This window comes from Anser brachyrhynchus (genome assembly GCF_964034855.1).
Source record: "Anser brachyrhynchus genome assembly, chromosome: 7".
Taxonomy (NCBI): Eukaryota; Metazoa; Chordata; class Aves; order Anseriformes; family Anatidae; genus Anser; species Anser brachyrhynchus.
Window position 1 is genome coordinate 30,966,787 of NC_137701.1, and position 12,002 is coordinate 30,978,788.

The following is a 12,002-nucleotide window of genomic DNA, read 5'->3' on the forward strand; positions in this document are numbered from 1 at the left end:
GATTAGTTCTGTGATCAAGACATACGCAATTTAATGAAGTGGAAATCTTGATGGATTTGTAGTTTTTCTTAACTATCCAGTTAGGATTTCTCATGGGGAGATAGAAGAAATCCTAAGAAGGGGTTGCAAAAAATAATTTAACTTTGCTTTTAAATAGTTTTTTAGAAAGGAATGTTCTGTTAAGCAGTGATGGGGTTGGAGGAGCAGTAGTGGGAATAAAGCAAGGTCAGGGATTCCATATCTGGTATTATTGCTGATTTCTTACGTGGAGTGGGGCAGGATGCCCAGTCTCTTTCCATTCCCGTACTTCAACTCTAAAATAAGGCAACCATATTTGCCTGCAGGTTTTGAGACTATCCATTCGCAGCTACAGTGTAATATAATCCATGATGTCTGATCATGTGGATGCTCTGAGGCCATTGCAAAGGGAATCAAAGGCTCTAGAGACCTCTGGGTAGAAGATAAGAATTTCTTCTCTCCTAATTATTCTTCTGTCAAGCACTGTACAAACAAGAATGAAAAGCTGGCCTTCCTACAGCCATACTACCCCGACTATTTTCCAGCTTTAAGTGAATGTTTGAGTCAGCTGTTATTTGATTCATCTTCTTGCCTTGGATTGTATGGGAATGTCAGGAACAGAAAAGCATCTGTGTACATCACTAAGTGATGCAGTCTTGAACTCTGCTGAGTTCTCCTTTCTGCTGCTCCTCGCATCATGTCTAGTTGTGTTAAACATGAGAAGTTATATCTCTCTGCAAACAAGTTAATTCCCAGTTTGTGCTGGTTGCCTGCAAGGCTGTGGAATGGGATCGATGTGGAACTTTAGTCGGTGGAACTGTACTTAACAGTATAGTTTGGTACAGTTACAGTATAGTGTACTATATAGTGTTTCCAATTAGAGTTCTGATAGTAAAAGAAGATTCATGGAAGAACTCAGGAATTAACAGGAAAATGCTGGCCCAATAATTCTGAGCACATTGACCCAGTGAGGCAGACATCTCCAGGCTCCTTTGGTTTCACCAGATTTCCTCACCACATGGCATTCATTAAGAAGCCCTGAAGGCAAGTGTTTGGCCCATATACTTGAGACTGCCTTCCCTTCTTCACTGACCCTTTAAACAGTTAACAGTGCTCTATATCTTCCCTGCAGCAGAAGCAATTCCCAGACGTTGAAGCATTTCCATTGCAAAACACAGCTTGGGATTCTGGACTCGGTTATTTGTTTGGAAGACATAGACAAAATGAAAGTGTAGCAAACTCATACCAGATTGGATCCACTTCAGAAGCTGCCAAACAGCTGCCAGTGCTGTCGGGTCAGAAGAGCTTGCCAGGCTGTTCCCTGGGGCAGGGGGTAGGTTTTAATGGGGGAACCTGGGATCTGGAGATGAACTGTACAGCTAGCCTGGAATAGAATATGCTGTCTACTGCATTTTCCCACCTGCAAGGATATAAACATGCCCCTTATCCCCCTTTCCAGGCTGAAATACAGCTGATCTAGAGCACATCCACAGCAAAAGTGCCACTGGGCAATTAGCAGTTACTGCAGCATCAGTTCAGACAAAAGAGTATGCACGCACCCTTAACTTAAGAGAGAAGAACAGAAAGAAATAGATGTTTGCAGGATGCTATGTAGCTCAGCTCAGTGTCCTGATAAAGGACACCAGTTCTTAACCTGAGTGTCACCCCCCTTTCAGTCCCACCCTGCACAAAAAACATTGGAGAGTGAGTAGAAGTTGCTTCTTGGTGGTCTGGTGAGAAGGAAGGTCTTGCAAGCCTGGAGAATAGGCTTCCTACCTTAGTAAGCAATGTTGATGTTGTCTTTGCGGCACAGGTTGTAAAATAAAAGTGTTCGGTAGCTTCTGAGCTATACAGTCAGTGAGGATCTGCGGCTACAACATGGAACTTTTCTACTGTTTTTGGAGCGAAAAAGACAGAAAGAGAGAGAGAGAAAGAGGAGGGGGAGAATGGAATGAGATCTAGCTCCGGCAGTTTGGCACCTTTCACCAGCCTGAAATGAGTTAAAAAGAAAGAAAAAACCAAACGAGTTAAGTGGGATACTGAGGTTCAAAAACCTTTGTAAAAAAAACATAATGAAAGAGGAGATCGTTATTTGCTGGATTTAGATCTGAAAGGATTTTTGTTTCATTGCTAATACATACAAAAGACAGGGAAACATCTTCCTCTCTTCAGGGGCTTATGAGAGCTCACCTTGTAAATCTGTCCATTTAGAAAGGTACGAACTCTTCCATATGTTGTTAGTAATGTATGTCAGCTTCTCCCGGTCTCACATTTGTTTGAAAGGGAGCTCTTCCTCTGTTATCAGAGATTAAGCAGAGACAACAGAGAAGAAGTCCAACAAAAGTGAGATTAAATTGGTAAACTGCAATGCAAAGAAGGTTGGAAAAAAATTCTTCTGGGACTACTAGAAATTTTCCATTAGAATATTTTTTTCAGTGGAAAATTTGCCTTTCAATAAAAGAAAAATTGCTTTGTGTCAAGTTACAACCAGTCTCTCAACAAGGCTTCAGAGTGTGGCAAGAGGCGTGGGGATTCAACTGGGAAATCTTTGGACAGTGTCTCCTAGAGGCTGTCACTGAAGTGCTTTGTGACCCCATCCTGCTCTTACAGCTGGGCTTGCCATGTGAACCATGTTTCTCACAAAGCACCATGGTGATATGACTTCCATGGTGCATGGCATTGTCTCTGCAAGAGAGGGGATGATGCTGCATCATGAGAGATGTGGGCAAGCCAGGAATGTCAGCTCACAGGGAAGGACAGGGACACAAAGCATACCAGCTACAACTCCCACAGGGGAGCATTTCTGAACTGAAATGGAGGGCTCTTGGCCAAACATTTTCATTGTTTGGTAAAATCTCAATATTTTCCATGGGAAAAGAAAACAAAAACACAATTAAAAAAAAAAGACATTTTTCAGCCCAGCTTTATCCAGTCAAGGTTTGAGAAACCCCAAGGACTGGGTTGCTATTAAGAGAATTCTTCCAGGGACCCACAGAAATTGATGGTGGGAACCGCATATGGCTTGGGACTAATCAGACCACTATAGCAGGACCACAGGAGAGGTCAGGGAAGCCCATCTATGTGTGGTTCAGGCTTGGACTGGATTATTAACTATCAAACACCATCAGACCACATAAGGCAGGGGCAACCAAAAACTTACAGGGGACAAGTCAATATATTTGTGTTCAAGGCAGAGATGCATGGTGGTTCTGACAAAATCCAGTGTGAAGACTGTGGCAGTAGGTGTCCTGAAATCAGAATATCTGATAATGAGTTGTATCCTCTTAGATCCTGCTGGCTCTGGGTAACTTTCTCCCCTCTTACCCCAGAAAGTCCTTGTTACGTTACCTATTTGAAAGACTAAGTCTTGAGCATGAACAGTTAACACTGCAAGTCCTCAGCAAACCAAGAGTGACCAAGAAAGAAAGGATGGGAGAGGGTTTTGTGTTTGTAAGTGACAAGCAGATACAATACCTACCTTGCACTTATGCTCAGTTTCAAGTTTCTGTTGAACAGCATCTGATACCTCCCATTTTCCATAGGTGAATTAGCCAAACAACAGACAGACAATAGAGACAAATTGGCTAAGTCAGTGAACATGTTCAACAGGAATGAGCTAGCTATGGGAGGGAGGGAGGGGAAAGCTTTACTAGTAAGTGATCTTTTCTTGGTTTACTTATCTGTGTTGCAGGTAGGCTTGGGAACTGAGAAATGGAGGCAGTGCCCTGGGAATTCTTCACAAGAGATTATATTTTCTACAGCCGTTTACAATTACACCCGCACTGTGTCATTTCAGTTTTCTTTGGTTGGCTGTGTGTTTTCTTCAGCACAGGTAAGTAATGACCTTTTTTCATTTTCCTTTCCCTTCCCTTCCCTCCCCCCCCCCCCCCGGCCTTCTATTCTAAGAGGAAAAATCATAGACAGAAGCAGATCTGTTTTTGTTGACTGTCAATGTCAAGTCAAGAGTCCCCACCAAAACCCATCACCCGAAATAAAGTGTTTGCCAAAAGTTATGTAATACTCAGGCCTCATTCTAAGAATTAGGACTTAGGCCAAGAGCGATATAAAGTTCTCTTTAACTCTCCCCACAAAAAGCAAATGTGTTAAGTGTCTCCTGGAAGGTTATTCTCAAGGGACTTAATCTCATGACTGACAAAAGAGAAGGTGGAAAGGTAATGTTATGTACAACTGAAGGCTTTCGACCCAAATTGTCAGGAAAAAAAAAAACAAAAACAAAAACAGTGTCCCTTAATAGCATAAGCTGGGGGAAAGAGTGGGAATGGAGCCAAAACAAAGGGAAGAGTAAATATAATTATGTCACCAGTACCCAGAAGTTTTTGGTATATTGTTATTTTCTGGTTGGTGACATGGAGATTCATTAGTAGTGGACATGCTAGATATCTAAAAGAGAGGGATTCGTGTAGGCAACATAGAGGTAAATTTATTCAATATGAGATACAACCAGAAACCTTGTTATTTTTTGATATGAGGTAATATTCATAGGCCAGTTAATCACTGCAGTGGTCCCTCACTGCACTGAATCAGGATCTCAAAGGCAAAGAGCAGCCAGAAAAAAAGCACTGACAGCTATTTAAGCAGAAAACCCTCACCTCCAGCTCTGGAAGTCCTGAAGCTGCGGACTGTAGGAAGAATGAAACACTCCCTATTCACCCTGTTCATAATCTTTCCCCTTGACATCTGCTATTAGCTGCTGTCAGCAATGGTGTTATGGAAAAGAGGAACCCAGTCTGACATGGGTTGTCTGTTCCTATCTTCCTATGATACACTAAAATCACTGAAGTTTGCAACAGCTGGCTACATATGACAATCACAGGTGCTTTAGAAACACGTTAACCAGCTGAGAGTGTAGAAACAAGAAACAGTGGAGGCCAATTAGAATTACCTCTCTAGTCTGTTGTGCCAGATAGTCTTCACTCCAGGTCTCATCTCCATTGTGTTAATAATACACTAAAAAAACAGTGCATTTTTTCTTGTTTCTTTAGGGAGACTCTTCACTGGGGCAGTTGTCACCATAAGGCATGTTTTCGTGGTCTTTGGCTTCCTTGTTCCATCTGATAGCTATATGGCCTAGAGCAGTTTGGTGCTTCTCTCTTCTTTGTTTCAGCCATCAGACTCAGAGGTGGCACTTTATGCAGCACAGTTGTCATGGCATGGAAATCCTACCTCTCTGAGGATACAGCTGCTCTGCATCTAAAGACAGGATTGCAGCTCAAGTTGAGCAGACCTGTGACTGAATCAAACTTGTTGGGATTCTACTTTGCAGTATATCTGCCAAATTTTCTGGTCCACTTTACAGCCTGGGCTCCGACCTTAATCTCCTTACATTGCACCGATATTCCTCTTCAGAATAAAGCTACTTGAAGTGTAACTTCCACAGCCACTACCAGATTGCAGCAGGGATGTGCTCTCCAAAATGCAACTCAATACAGGGAAGCTGAGCTGGGGCATCCATCCAACAGAGTGAAATGTCCTCTCCGTTCCAGTTCATGCCTGAACAAGCTGACCTAAAACTTTCTGACCCTAGCAGAGACGTGGGGTAGATGCCTTCCAAGCCTCATTAGCTGGCAAGCAGCGTAGCCATAGGACAAAAAGTTGTTCAAGTGCCTGTTGGCATTGCTTGAGCTGACTAAGCTTGAAATTGTCTGATCGTTCAGCTGAGCTCCCCGGCCTGTCCATCTGCTTCACCTGGTCATCTCTTAACTCAGACCACAAGGGCCCCAAACTCTTGCAGCATTTTTGGCTGCAAGGTAATAACATTTCTTTGGTAGGACTCATCTGTAATTCTTGGGAAGGATCTTTTTCACCGAACTTCCTAAGGAAACTAACTAGTCTTGAGCAATTGCATTGTCTGTCTTTGTATGTGCCAATCTGTTCCTCTCCAAGCAACAGTCGAACATGTAGGCCAAGTAATAGAGATCTCAGAGATTTTCTGAGATCTAAGGAAAAATAAGCACCAAGAGATATGGAGAAAATAATGTTAGCACAAGTTCATGTGTTTAAATTAGAGTCCTGAGAACAGAAAAGTTTCAAACAGAGGTCTTCATTAATCACCAGAAACAAATCAGTGGGAAACCAGGCATCAGTAGTACTACATGAGCAAACAGTTTGTTTGTCCAGTGTTTCTTTTTTTTTTTCTCTTTCAGTCTGAATCTGTACATCACCTAGCATAGTGGTGTACAGAAATACACTTGTAATAACACAGCGGGAGAGCTGGCATGCAGGAGGGATCATGAAGAGTGAAGAAACCGCCCTAGCAGGCAGCTTCTTCATTTCACATCAGTTTCTAATGTCAGGCCAATTCACAGTGCAAGGGTGAAGAAGCAGAAAGTGAAGAAGAAAAAAGAAAATCCCACAACCCCAAGAACAAAAACCTCAAACAAACCAAGAAAACAACATCGTGTCCAGAGACTGCTTGTTCCTCAGATGAAGGGCCTGTTTTCATACCCAACTCTGTCTTGTGTCCCAGACTCACGTCGCCTCCAAGGCTGAAAGACTGGTTCCTTATTCTGAAGATTGAGTCTCCTGGGCTTTGGTAATATTTTCCAGCCTTTCTAAGGTGTCTGCTTTAATGAATAAGGAAATAAGAAGCCAGACTGACTCCATGGGCTAGGAGATTGGTTACCACTTACTTCACAGCAACTGTCCAGAGAGAATGAGAAGAAATGAAGCAGGGATTAATTGACGTAGATTGTCTTTGTAAACAAATGTGGGAGGGATCAGGTAACGATTTCCCAAGCATTGTCCAAAGAGACAGCATAATCAGGCAGGCAGTGTGAACAGCCCACACTAGGGCTTGAAACCCTTCTCCAAAAATCCTTTGCTCTCTTGCTTTTCCTCCACTCTGTCTCAGCAGCTCCATCCTTCCCATTGCCACCTTCCCTGAGAACTGCTTGGTTTGAGGGTTTTTGCACTGCTGAAGGACATCTGGCATACCAGGAAGAAAAACTGCCCCCAAAGGCTGGACTCCAAAATGCTTCCACAGACCTTGCCTTACACGGACTCATTCGGCTCAGTTACTTCCCACTTCTTTTATTTTCTTTTTAATCCTGTTTCTCCCTTCTAGCCCTTACCCCCCTCCCTCCCACATTTATCCCTTAATCAAATTGCTATATGCTCTTCTCAGCAATTCTTCTCTAAATCCCTCAAGCGGGTTAGAAGCCCCCTGAGGAAAGATCTTTTTTGGCAACAGAGTTGAGATAGGAAAGAGGTCCTTGACAGAAGCATATTCCATCCCAGAAAGTTTTTAATCCTTCCAGATGCTTTGTCACAAACTGTGCTTTTATGCCGGTGCACTTTTAAAGGCAGCCAGGATACGTGCAGAGGTCAGATCTCAGAGCCGGGCTGGAAAACTCTAAATTGCTCTCGCCTTTGATTCTTGTGCTTTAAAACCACTCTGAAGTTTAAATAAATGGATTAGAAATGAGTTAAAGAGCAGGGTGCTTAATGCTTCTGCTTAAATCTATAGCCTCAAGCCACGGCACTTTGGGTGGTGAGATCCTGTCAAATCTCACCAGCTCAGCAGGCTCCAAACAAGTCGAGGCTTGGATGCAGATGTCTGGGGAGAAGCAAGGTGAGAGAGACCAGAGAGGTGGCAATGGTCCTACTGCATCACCACAGAAGCAACCCCCAAGGTGGCGAAACGGGCAGCTGTGCATACCTGTGACCATCTTTTGGGGAAAGCATCAGCACTACGGCTATTTGAACTAATACTAAAGCTCAGACACCACATACTTTATTTTATTTTATTTTAGGATTCATGATTTCCAGACTTCTATCCAGCTGGGGAGAAGGGGGGAGCAGTGATAATGTGGTGGGCTAGATCCTCTCGGGAGACTCAGCTGCCTTGAAAGCCCATTCTGCTTCCCGTTGTTTATTATTGTTGGATGGCGATAGCACAGCTGCTCTTACATCCTAGAGGTGACTGCACTTTCAGGGCTGGATGAAATCATTGTTGTAAATGCCAGCTTGGCAGCAGTTTTGGCCCTTGTTGGGGCAGACCTTTACCCCCTGCCTATCCCATGGCTTTGTTCTGCCAGAGAAAAGCATTTTGTAGCTGCTATTGAAAGAAGTTTCTCAACCTTTTAGGATAATCCCTGTTTTAAACAGAAGTTGATTCAGTGAGAGTAAATCACTTGTATAGAAACACAGGTGGAGCTTGCTTGTTTATTGCTGATTTTATTGATGTCTGTCCACACTGTCCTACCTACCTTCAGCATCCCCAATCATGACACCATTTTTTATTTTTATTTTTAATTAATTAATTTATTCATTTGCAATGAGGCCAATGATATTTATTTCCAGTTCACAGAAGGAGAACTGAGACACCAGGAGATGAAATGGACCTAACCACAGTGACCAAGGTAAGCCTGTAGAAGGAAGTACTGGCAGTTAAAAATCTGAAATTTTGGATGCCCAGCATACACCCCACCACATACATATGAACAGCTCAACTATGGAGGGAGCAGAGAATGGGTTAGCTCAGCTTTGAGAGCTCACGCACTTTTCTCTCTGCAGCAGACTATAAATTATGCAGCATTTAAAGATGACTTTCTAAAACCCTGGCTTTAAAGCTTTTATTTATATCTCCCACACTGATATTTTTCAGACTTGACAGCTCCCACCTTCACAAGCTGGGGACATGCCAAGCACCTGGCCTTTTCTATAATGGCCCATTCCCCCCCAACATGCTCCCCCCACCTCTTTTTTAAGCAACACTTCGGATATCTCAAGCTGCTCTTATAGGAGAGGCATAAAAATGAGTGGAAGAGAGTGAGGATGGACAAAGGGAGAAGCAGCAAGTATCCTAAATGGCTGACAAACTTCCTACGACCATTCCACACTGGAAAAATAAGGCCCTCAGAACAGCCGAGGTCTCTTGGTGACAATCAACATAAGATCTGTATGAACCTGTGTAAACTACATTAGACTCAACCTGGCCAAGAGAGAAACTGATGAATAAAGGGAAACACCTCAGTTGTGTTCAATTCTCAGTTCTTGCTTTGGGTTCAGGCTTACATAGTCACATTTGTGTATGGCCTCTGGGATCCCCTGAATGCAACAGAAGCTAGGATACTGAATTTTAAATAGGACAACCAAAGCCCAGCATGTAGCAAAAAGCTTCGTGTCAGACTCCCTTTTGGTAGGTGAGGTTGTTTTAGACCCAAGCTGTTGCTTCCAGATTCAGGAACATATCTGGTATCACAGTGGAGAGAGATGTCTGTCCAGGCTACTGCACCAACGTGCAGAAAGATGATAGCTCCTGGCAACTCCGTATATCAGGAAGGGAACAGCACGTCATGGCAGTTGAATTCTTCAGGATTTGCTTGTAGAGGAGACCCCCAGTGCCATGGCTTCAAATTCTCACAATGTCCTTGCCCCTGGGTGCGGTAGTGAGAGGCAGAGGCCTGCACTCCTCTGGGGCTGAGGAACATTTCTGTGCCCGGGGCGGGTGTGCTTGCATTGCCAGAGGAAGACAATTCAGCTTTGCAAAATCTTTCAAGGTTTTGAATTTTTTTTTTGTCCGCCCTGGAGCAGCGTCAGCATTAAAAAAATAAAAAATTTAAAAAATCACGCATGTGAGAGGCAGAATTGTATTAGAACATCTGTTTTCAGCTTGATGCTTTTATTCAGATGTTTGCTTCTCTCTCGTCTGAGGTGACCAGGAGATATCAGAGTTCAGAAATCTGGCCAGAGGAACTTGCTTAAAATTGCTTTGTCTTGTCCACAAAAACGCCCCAGGCTTTACATGAATGGCACATTTCAACAAAAGTAAATTTAGTTGAAATGCTCTGACCACCTCCAGACTGTTCTCTGTGGCACCAGGCACTGCAGGCAAAACAGATACATCTTGGCAAAATTACACCACTGAAATTGCCGGCAGAAGAGCTCAATTTAACACCCACTAATTGTTGCACAATAGTTACAGGAATAAACGGAATTTGTTAATTAGATGCACGCCAATGAGTAATTCAAGACTGGTTTAAATAATTATTCCTATCTTCCCAATAGGCTGTGGTGGTGATTAGCTAGCTGGCTGTTTCTCTTGACTCTTCTGCTTCAAATAGAAAGGAGGTGAGACACCCATGCACTGAGCCATGGCACTCCTTAATGAAATCCCACTCCCGGGTTGCTGGGACCCGCTTGCCTGCGGCTGCTGTTGGTTGTTGCTTCTGACCACAGAAACGTCACAGACAGCGAGGTGGGCTGCCAACAAGCTCTTGGATCGACACTGTGCCAGTGAAATTAAATTAATACTTTTTAATGTGTTTAATTTCTGATGGAAGATTTAAGGGCAACAGCGCCATAGATGCAAATCCTCCATTATAACCACAGAAAAAAAACCCTGAGCTGGAAAACAAAACTCTCCTCCTTGGGACATAGCAAAGCTATTTGTCCCCTAGCCTGGAGAAATGCCCTCTGCTGGCTCAGGTAAACTCTCTCTCGTTTTTTTCCCCCTCCCAGTTTCACCACAGATTTGCCAATTTGCCACCTTCAGATCTCCCAAAAAAGGACATAAAATAAATCTAAACTTTTGCCAGACTGGGTCAGCTCCTGCTCCCCCTGTCCTGTTCCTTTTCCAACAGTTTCTCACTCTCCTGCAGTTGGCTGGCTATGTCTGTGCTGCTTGGCTCATGTCATACCTCTTTGTTGGACCATTGGGAAGAGGTACCTCAGGAAAGTATGTGAAGAGAGTAGTGGAAGAGGATCAGTTTAACTGGTCTTCTGAAAGCTAGACAGTAAAAACTGCAGCCCAAACACAACAATGAGAAAAAAAGTAAAAATGAAAGCAAACTAAGCCAAATTCTATTCAACTGCACAATCTGCTTGTCTAAAAGGACTAGCCTCCTGAAGGAAGCAAGAGAAATGCCCAAATATTATAGAATAATACAGTTTATGATGCAAACAGTATTCATTATCAAGTCATCTGAAGTCACAACTGATTAATATTTTTGCCAGGCACACTCTTCATGGACCTAGGAGAAATGTTGCTACTGAAACAGCCACCTGATGGCTGCCTAAAGGAAAACAGCAGTAGTACAAACTGGTTCTGTGTAGGAAATATTGCAATCTGTAAGATTTGTGGAGGAAATTAAGGAAGGCAGCACACAAGCAGGAGCCGGGAAGCATGAAGACTAATCTTGCCAAAATTCAGGTAAATGATCATAAGTTCCAAGACCTTAACGTTGTATCTCCCCTCATAAATCAGCACCTCTAAACACTCCAGAAATACCTTGTCCACCTTGCACTAAAGCACTTGTTCAATTGGTGGGATGACAGAGCAAGGAAAGTAAAGGACAAAGGTGCAAGAAGGCAATATTAACCATGGGCACATTAACGGTAGGGACAGCCCAGATGCCTGATATGCAGTCCCTTGCTGGAGGGGGCAATTCTTCGTTAGCAGGGATTGTAGCAGTTTGTGAAAAACATTAACACGAATCATTGTTGGTCCTCATTTTCTCATCGTTAGGTTGAGATAGAGCCCCACAAATTACTTTAAAGCTCAGTACCATCCTCTGCTACTTTTTCCCCATTACCTGTTCTCTCTCTTCATATGTCTCCACTTACCTCCCATCTTGCAGCAAAAGGAGACAATGTTTGACAAATGTTCTCCCTCTTCTTGGGCCCTAAGCAGTGACAGAAGTACTTTTCCAGTTTTCTCAGTACATCTCACTGTTTTGGCAGAAGTATTTCCTCTCTCATCTAACCCTTGCTCACTTATACCCCTTACATCATGATTCCCCACAAATTTCAGCTAGTATCTGAGCTGCCTAGGTTAGGAACACAGACAAGGTAAGCTCTCTGTTTAGTCAATGGAGAGGGACCATGGTCTTCAAGCTGTGATTCAAGTCTCAGGTCACCTGTGTAACCCTCAGATAGTTTCTCTTTTTGTTAACTGTAGAGGGAGCTGAAAGCTAGCAGGATCCTAATTTATTTGCCTGAGGTGAGGTAGAGCTGGACCCTTG

General features: G+C 43.3%; 1 long non-coding RNA gene across 2 annotated transcripts in view; it reads left to right on the forward strand.

The window, feature by feature from the left end:
• The window catches only part of LOC308198447, a 30,901-nt gene extending 20,988 nt beyond the window's left edge, over positions 1 to 9,913 (forward strand). Inside the window, exons 2-4 of one of the 2 annotated variants that reach the window (XR_013953926.1) lie at positions 3,710 to 3,850; positions 8,341 to 8,399; positions 8,782 to 9,913. This is a non-coding gene — a long non-coding RNA (uncharacterized lncRNA). Of the gene's footprint in view, positions 1 to 3,081; positions 3,851 to 8,340; positions 8,400 to 8,781 lie in introns of those variants that run through there. The other variant, XR_013953927.1, reaches the window with a different exon arrangement.
• The last annotated feature ends 2,089 nt before the right edge of the window (positions 9,914 to 12,002 follow it).